Here is a 9,772-nt window from a genome sequence, read left to right on the forward strand (position 1 = left end):
ACCCAAGTAAGATAACATAGTCTGACTCTTTTTGCGCTGCTTGCTCTGTTAAGGTAAGAGTCTGCTTCCAATGTGGAGAATGTACTATCCCAAGCTTTAGGGGTTTGTACAGCTGTTTTCAGAGGTACTTGTAGGGACCTGTAAATTTTCAGTTCTTCCAAGGTGGTATGATAAGGGGCGAGGTGTTTACTCCTTTCCTGGCCTGGGCTCTGGTCTATCAGTGACCACAAGAACTCCTCCATATCCTGGAGCTGTGAGGAGGATTTTCTCTCTACAGCCACTATAAGTTCCACCATGCCAGTGCTCCTCCTCACCCCAGGACCACTGCCTAGAACTGTTACCCAGATCCAAGCACAGGCAAAGCAAGAGATTCCTGCCCCAGCACTGGCAAAGAGATCCCTGCAATCCCTCTCTGATTAGCCACTGGATTCCCCCTCACTCTGTAGACCGGAGGTTCAGGAGGCAGCTGCCCCCTCAGGGCCGCGCTCTTGGGGAACTGGAGCTGAGACCCTGTGTTACTTTCTCAGCACTGCAGAAACAGACTTTTCCAACTGACCTTCTAAGTCTTTGGCATTCATAGATTGAGGAGTCTGGAAACTGCCACAGCTGCCCATGATTCAGTCCTCTGAGGCCTGGTTCAAGTTTGCTGCAGCCTGTGCACCCATGCTACACTGCGCTCCTCTCACAGCCCAGCGTGATACACCTTTCTGATCAATCATCTAGGTTGTCTTGGGCTAGAAATTTGTTTCACTCTGTCTTTTTGTGGGTTCTGCTGCTTTAGAATTTGTTTATAGCCATTTTTTATAGGTATTTGGAGGGGTTTGGGGGAGAGCTCAAGCAAGTCACTGCTTTTACTCCACCATCTTGGTTCTGCTCCCTCAAATCAAAGTCTTTAAAGATAACTGAGATCTGGACATTTTTATCAGTGAAGGAGCCAATAGATAAGGATAGATTGAAGATTAGAAAGGGGATGATTGTTGAGGTGAGATACAAAGGGATGACCCCAAAATAGTAGGAAGGAAGGCCACCTCTTTCTTAGAGAGTCAAGGAATTTTGAGATGTAGAAAAGGGGTAAACAGAGAACCCAGAGAAAATGACTATCATTTTTCTTAGTAAAATATAAGACAGGGTCTTTTTGTTGAAGAGGCAGGTTAGTGGGCTGTGGTGTGGGAAGTTTGAAGAGAGAAACAAAAAGCTTGGAATAGCTTCTGTGAGGAGTATGAAAGTCAATTATGAATGAGTAATGAAGGAGTACTGCCTTGTAGAAGTGAGGGCTTAACTGAGATTAGATGACATAATTTGTTGGTGGCCCAGTGTGCAAGGCTGCCTATGTTCCAGTACTCTTCAGCAACGTGTAGAACAGAGTGTGTGTGTGATTGAAGTTTGTAAAGGCATGGTTGGCAACAGAACAAGGGGCAAGAGATCAGAGTGTAGAGGACAATGAATTGGTCTTCAATAAGGTCAAGACTGGTAAGGAAGGAAAGTATAGGCATGATAGCTTTGAAGGATACAGGAATTGGAGACCATTGTGGTATTGAAGAATAATAGGTTTAGGACTGTACATACTCTTTGACCCAGTAATGCTACTACTAGACATATCTCAGAAAGAGAAAAGAAAGAGAAGAAAGTCCTACGTGTAAAAATATTGATTGCACTCTTTTTTGGGGTGGCAAAGAGTGAAAACTAATAGGGAATCCATTATTTGGAGAAAAGCTAAACAAATTATGGTATTTGAATGGTATTACACTGTAAGAAATGTAAGAAAAGGGATTGTTTCAGAGGAATCTTGGGGTAAATTGTATGAATTGAAACAGAATGTAATGAATTGAATCAGAACAATTTATGTTATATCAACATTATAGAGACAAATAACTTTGAGAGACTTAAGTTTGATCATCAAAGTAACACACCATGATTTTAGAGACAGAGAGGTGATGGACTCAGGGTACAGAATGAGACATACATTTTTGGATGTAGGCAATGTGGGAATTTGTTTTGCTTGACTAGCAAAAGTTTTGTTTTTGTTTTTTGCTAATGGGGAGAGAGAGAGAGAGAGAGAGAGAGAGAGAGAGAGAGAGAGAGAGAGAGAGAGAGAGAGAGAATAAATGAAAACTTGATCACTGAAAAAAGTTTTAACAACTAAAAAAACAAAAAAAAGGGATAGGTTTTAGGGCAGTTTGTCACAGAGAGGGATAGAATGAAAGGAGATTGTAGTCAAATGGAGGAATTTTAGAGTTCTTGATCACAGAAGTGAAATGTATATGGGTAAAGGTGATGCCAGGGCATAGGGTCACGGGGCTGAGGAAGTGAATGAATTGGGAGGTTGGGGTGTTGAGAGGCAATGCCTGGCATATTAAAATCCCCAGGTATAAGGGGTGATGAGGTACTGAACTCCTTGGAAAAGATGGGAGAAGGACCTTGGAGTTAGCACAGAAGGAGTAACTCACCATTAACAAAGTAGGGTGATATATCTGGGTGTATCAAACCTCAAAGGAGAAGTTCTTGAGTGATGGTGACAGAGGGGAGCAGCAGTGAGGATCAAGGACTGTCTATTCTTCTTCCTGGTCCTGTGTGTCTGTGAGTATGAAAAAAGGTGCAGGGGTATCTGGTGCAGGAGAGGTCAGAGTACAGAGGTTTCTGGGAGGGGGCATTTGTTTGTTGTGCATCCTGTATCACAGGGCTGGCTGAGTGCCAAATGATTGAAGGAGTGCAGTAGGAAAGGTGACAGGAAGCTTGTTAGCTGTGGGATGGGGAGCCAGTAGAAAGAATCATAAGCTTAGAGACCTGAAACCTGAGTGTGAACCCATTTTTGCCACTTACTGCCTTGAGCAAGTCATTGTATCATTCTGGGTTTCAGTTTCCTCCTTTGTAAAATGAAGGAATCTTACTAGATTACCTCTAAGGTTTTTCATGGTTCCTGGCTCTTAGTCCAAGTTACTGAGGCAGCAGCCTAAGAGTGGTTGATCCTGGGTCTACTCCTGACTATGTAGGAGAGACAGGGCTGAGATGGGTGGAAATTAGAGATAAAGGGTATTAGGAGGGGAATAAGGGTTTATAAGCCTTATAGTGCTGTAGAAATCTGAGCTAACATTGTGTTTTTTGCTAATGGAGAGAGAGAGAGAGAGAGAGAGAGAGAGAGAGAGAGAAGAGAGAGAGAGAGAGGAGAGAGAGAGAGAGAGAGAGAGAGAGAGAGAGAGAGAGAGAGAGAGAGAGAGAGAGAGAGAGAGAGAGAGAGAGAGAGAGAGAGAGAGAGAGAGAGAGAGAGAGAGAGAAGGAAAGGTAGACTTGAACAAATCAAGTGTGAAAATCATTGAAATAACTATTTATAAGTTGATCTACTTACCAGACTCTCTCAGGCTTTCTGGTCTCTTGTAATCTGTGTCTGACTCACTTGAGCCTAGACTGCTTGTCTTGGGGAACTGAGAAAAGCTGCTGTTGCTGGTTGTGTGAATGATTGGAGCTTAGGGCCAGAGCACTATGTTCATATTTTGAAAACTCAGTTAAATCCCAGAGTCACTTTTCTGGTTAGGACTCACAGCTCTGCCAAGGATCAAGATCTTTGCACTGATTATGGGGAGTATAGGACACACTCCAAGGAAGATTTCAGATGTCTGAGGCCAATTGAAAGTGTCCTCCTGGACTGGTAATGCTGATTAAAGATGGCCAGTCTCCACTTTGGGGAAGGTTGCTTCACATCACCACCAGCAGACATATCATTTCTCATATTATCTGAGAAGAACTAAGGGGAAGAGAAAATGGAATTTCTGGAGGAAGCCAATGAAACTAGTAGGAGTGAGCTAATTGTCCAGTGTGCTCACCACTCAGGGCAGAGTGCGTATCGCAGCACTTTTTAACAGGGCTCTGTTAATGATTATGGAACCAAGGGAGTGAGAGCTTACTTTTCTTTTTTAATAACACTTTTAAAAGCTTTGTTTTAATGAGGAAAATTGGATTCTTCTCAGCTCCCTGTCATTGAATTTGGGTTGGGAGGGTAAGACAATTAACAACAGAGCCTGGAAAATGAAAACAACCTAATACAATTATAAGGTGTGGTGATGATGATGGGCATAGTACAACCATGATGAGAGGTCGCGTATTGTAGTAAATAGAACATTGGTCTTGGGATCAGGAGACATGGGTTCAAATCCAACTTAGACACTAAAGCTATGGTAAAGGACAAGTCATTTAACCTCTCTAGAATCTGTTTCCTCATCTGTAAATTAATACTTGCACTACTTACATCTGGGAGGGTGTGAGAAAAGTGCATCGTGAACCTCAAGGTATTTGCCAAATATAAATGATGGACTAGACTTGTGACTATGTCAGTGTAGGTAGGTCCCAGGTGGAGATTTCCTCTGCTAATTTAGGTCAACACCTTCTCTGCAACTGGTAGCTTTAGAGAGTTTCACTGCTCACCTGGAGTACTGAAAGGTTAAGTGATTGTGGTCATATCACCACCATGTGTCAGAGGCAGGATTTGGGGCCAGGTCTAACCACCATACTACACTGCTTCTCAGTGATGCTGCTGCTGAATCAATAAGTATTTAATTATAAGTAGTCTACTAGGTTCCAGGCACTATGATAAGTGCTGAGAATAAAAAGACGAAAACGAAAGTCTATGATTTCAAGGAGCTTATAGCACACTGACTGGAATACAGTAAGTTTTAAATAAATTCTTGTTGATTGATTCCAATAAGGGAAACACCACGTACACACACATACACACACACACACACACACACACACACACACACACACATTATATAAAAAATGAACAAAAGGTAGTTTGGAATTCCAAGAGGCAGAAGTAAAGAAGGAGAGAAAGGAGTGTCTTGTGTGTGTCTGTGTGTGTCTGTGTAAGTAAATAAGTAAGGAGACCAGTAGGGATGGACTACAGAGTGTGAGGAGGGAAAATGTCTCCATTCAGTTTTGAACTGGGTTGTTAAGTGGAAGTCTATGGCTGTTGAGTAGCAAATATAATATGAATTTCAAAACAAGGGACAACTAATCTAATTATATCTAGTTCATTTTTAGCCACTAAGCATTCAATCTACTAGTCAGTAAACCACCAGCTTGAAGACAGATCATAAAGCTTCATTGTCTCACATCAGATGCAACACTCTCATTAATTACAAAATATATCAGGCAAGTCATTCTGGTATGAGGTCTTAGCTTAATGATCTTCTGGGTGAGAGGAGGAAATAGAACTGCAGAGAAAACGGTGACAGGTAAAGTGACTATGTGGTAAGTTTTGGTGCTAGTGCAGAAAATCAAGGGGAAAACACCCTGTTTTTGCTTGAATAAACCAAGAATGGTTTGGTGAATAGTTTCAAGTTTACCAGCTATCCTTATTAATTCAAGTGAACTGAGGGGAAGGCCAGTAAGAGTGAAAATCAGAATTACAGACTATTCAAAAATAAATACATTTTCATAGCTTTGAAGTACACATAGTAACTCAAACCAACCACTAGTTTGACAACTTAACCACAAAATGTAGCCAAGAAGGGGTCTTGCCAAACCTACTTTTTGCTATGCAAGTGGCTACTGATTATAAACAATCTATTCACCTTAAGTAGGTCATTCATCCCTTCTTTAATCTTTTTGTAATTTCCTTAATAAATGTTTCTTCCATACGTGGTGTAAAGTTAAGCTTTGTACCAAATAAAAATCACCAAACAAAATTCAGTTGGCCAAGATTTGAACCCAATTCTCTTTCCACTATGAAATTCAGACCCAACTGTATTTTGTTTGGTACTAAGCTTAACTTTCTACCACATATGGAAGAAACAATACTTGATGTAAAAGTCAAGTGCTTAATAAATCCTTTTTCATTGATAGCTTCATTTATTCATGAATCATAGAGTCTATGTTGCCTTTTTTCATTTCCATTTTTATTTTTATCTCTCCACTGGGGAGACTTGGTCTCACCAATAAAACTGTAAATTCCTTAAAGTCAGGGCTTGATTCATTATTATTAGACTGTTATATACTTTATTAGAATATACATTTCTTGAGGGCAGAGACTGTCTCATTTTTGTATTTATAGCACAGTACCTGACCCAAAATACCAGCAAGTGCTTAATAAATACTTTTTCATCGCTTGATTCATTTATGAATCATTTAGTCCATGTTTTCTTTTTTTCTTCTTACCTCTCCATCGGGGAGATTTAGTCTCTCCAATTAAATTGTTAAGTTCCTTGAAGGCAGGGCTTGACTCCTTTGTATCACTGGAGCCTGGCCAAATAGTGAACATAGTAGATGCTCAATAAATGCTTATTGTTAGTCACAGCAGAAAGGCCTAAAGAGGAGCAGCCAGGTGACACAGTGGATAGATCACCAACCCTGAAGTCAGGAGGACCTGAGTTCAACTCTGGCTTCAGACCAAACATTTGACATTTACTAGCCGTGTGACCCTGGGCAAGTCACTTAACCCCAATTGCCTAAAATAAGTAAATAGATAGATAGATAGATAGATAGATAGATAGATAGATAGATAGATAGATAGATAGATAAAAGGCCTAAACAAAATCATAGCATCATAGATTTAGAGGTAGAAATGACTTGCTCAAAGTCACTCAAGGAGCTAGGAAGTAGCTGACAGGATTTCAGCCCAGATGCCCTAATTCTAGATTAAATACTCTGACTATCATACAAAGTCACCTCAAGGCCATAATGATATCAGATTGCTCAGGGTCCAAGGAGGAGTTGTATCAATGTCAATGAACCTGCATATGAAATAGCAGGTTGTATCCAGGTTGTCTTAGGTGGTGAAACTGCCTGTTATCAACACCTGAAATTCCACCTTCAGGCATCATCCTTGGGTTAGGCTTTGCCTCCTGTTCTGATATAAACCCTAGAGAGATCACAGAATTTAGAGCTACAAGGAACTTAAGAGATCAATTAATACAATCTCTCATTTTGAAGAAGAGAAACTGAGGTCCAAAAAGGAGAAGTGATTTTCAGAGAATGAAATAGGTAGTAGGTAACAGAATAGGATCAGCACTAAGGTCCTCTTGATTCTGGAAGTAATACATTAATCCATTATCAATTGCTCGTATGATGCTGTATAAGATAAGAGCTTTACATATATAGTCTCATTTTATCTTTACAACAATTGTGGGAGATAGGTGGTATTATCACCCCCATTTTACAGATGAGAAAACTGAGGCAGACAGAGGTTAAGTAACTTGACAAGTATCACACAGTTATTATGGATGTGATTCAAAATTTGATCTTGTCTTCTTGACACCGGGTCCAATGCTCTGTTTACTGTACCACCCAGATGCCTCAGATCCAGGAACAAAGTAAAAATTGGTATTTTGGAGGCAGAGATAGAAATGCAACAGAGAGAAGGGCCTACTAAGAAAGGATCATAAGAAAAACAAAGGCAAAGCATATTAGAGACAAAACTCACCTACTTCATCATTTTATTTCAAGTCAGCACTATATACTATCAATTGTCTGGTGAATTATGATGCCCCCACCAACCTGAATAATTCAGGTTTGTACATTTGTAAGTATTTGTTTGTTTGGGTCATACCTCATAGTCTATATACAAAAAGCAGATTAAGTAAAGAGGTCAGGTCCCTGAGAGGGACTTGATCTTGGGGAACAGTGTGTGTGTGTGTGTGTGCGCGCGTGCGTGCGTGCATGCACACACATACATGTGTAAAGAGTTTTTCTCTCCTCTTCCCCTTTCCTCCTCCTCCTCCTCCTTCCCTCCGCCTTTGACAAAGCATCAAGTCAAGATAGGAGAAGGGTACCAATGAAGAGTCATCCAAGAAAGGAGAGGCTATGCTGGAGAGAGGTGGGGCGGTGGGAGAGAGAGAGAGACAGGGAGACAAAGAGAGAGACAGAGGGAGAGGGAGGGAGAGAGAGAGACAGAGAGAGACAGAGACAGAGACAGAGAGAGACAGAGAGAGAGGGAGAGAGAGAGAGAGAGAGAGAGAGAGAGAGAGAGAGAGAGACAGAGAGAGAGACAGAGAGACAGAGAGACAGAGAGAGAGAGGGAGAGAAAGAGAGGGAGGGAGAGAGAGAAAGAGAGGGAGACAGTGAGACAGAGAGACAGACAGAGAGAGAGAGGGAGAGAGAAAGACAGAAAGGGGGAAAGACACAGAGAGAGAGAGAGAGAGAGAGAGAGAGAGAGAGTGGGAGACAGAGAGAGAGGAAGAGAGAGAGGAGAGAGAAAGAGAAAGAGAGTAGACAAACACATACTAACAGGGACACAGACAGAAAAAGGATAGTTAACCTAGAAAAGAAAGTAATTTCAAGGAGTGTGACCTCTTGTAACAGAGACAAATGAACAGAGACTTTATGGACTCATAAAGTCAACAACCCTTAGATCCCCCAAAACAACTTTACCAAAGGCAATCATGAAGACTTTACTTGCTAGCTCCTTACATGACTTGAGTCTGAGCCTGAGTTTCTTCATCTGCCAAATGAGGAGGTTGGACTAGATCACCTCCAATTAATGACTCTCCCAGGACTTTGATTCTATAACCCCTTCTACCTCTAAGGCTATGGTCCTATGATTTTGTTTGGGCCTTTCTGCTGTGACTAACAGTAAGTATTTATTGAGCACCTACTATGTTCAATAATTGGCCAGGCTCTGCGGATACAAAGAAGTGTGAGTCAAGCCCTGCCTTCTTACAATTTAATTGGAGAGACTTAGTTTCCCCAATGGAGAGATAAAAAAGCAAGAATGACAAAATAAAGCAACATAGAATGTATATGATTCATGAATATGATTCAATCAATGAAAAATTATTTATCAGCACTTGATATTTATGTGTTGGGTACTGTGCTACAGATACAAAAATGAGACAGTCCTGTCCTCAAGAAATGTACATTCTAATATGGGGAAATAATACATATAGGAGAGTAGGAATGGAGCGTGAGTCTAAGGGACTATATGGGTGGAACCGTAGGGGAGCCAGTAGACATGCTTTTTCAAGAAGCAACAGTGGTTTTATCTGATCACTCATTTATTCACCAATTAAGATCATTCAGCTACACCAGGATGAGAGACAGGGAGACAGAGAGTTAGATAAATTAATTCCCTTACAGACTAGGGTCATAGTTTCATGGAGGAAGGAAGACTTGAACTGGTCCCTGAAGGAAGAACAGGACATAAATGCAGAGAAAGAAGATATTTTAGGATGATGGACATGAGAAAAGGCATGAAGGAATAGGCATATAATGGGAATGGTGGAAAGGGCACTTGCTCTGGAATCAGAAGACATGGGCTGAAATATTGCCTCCAACGTTACCTGTGTCCCTATGAGTAAATCACTTAATTACCTGGGCCTCAGTCTCCTCATCTGTAAAATGAAGGGATTTGGCTAGATCCCTCTGGTGGTCCCTTTCAGCTTTAATGCTATAATCACATGACCAATGTCTTCCAGAGGCAATGAATAGCTAGGCTGGAGGCGGGGATCCTGTGGCCTCAATTGAGCTAGACTATGTACACTACCAATATTCACTGGACAATTTTGTTCAACTTTCTGGTTCATTTTGACTCTAGCCCTGACCCTGAAGAGCTCTTACATGGCAATTCTTTGTCTCTTGAATGTTCTCAGATGCTAGACAAATATACCTTTCTATCTTTGATCTGTAAATAGGAAACAACAGTTGTTTGTTGTTTTTTTTCCCCCCCTTCTGGAATTCATTATTTTCGGAGGTCAGAAAGGCAAATGCTGTAGCTGGCTGGATAAAAGAATTGGATAATATTTTTACTAATGATAAACGAGCAGATACACATGAGGATTAGGGC

Source organism: Phascolarctos cinereus, unplaced genomic scaffold (genome assembly GCF_003287225.1).
Source record: "Phascolarctos cinereus isolate Bilbo 61053 unplaced genomic scaffold, phaCin_HiC Scaffold_4;HRSCAF=312, whole genome shotgun sequence".
Lineage (NCBI taxonomy): Eukaryota > Metazoa > Chordata > Mammalia > Diprotodontia > Phascolarctidae > Phascolarctos > Phascolarctos cinereus.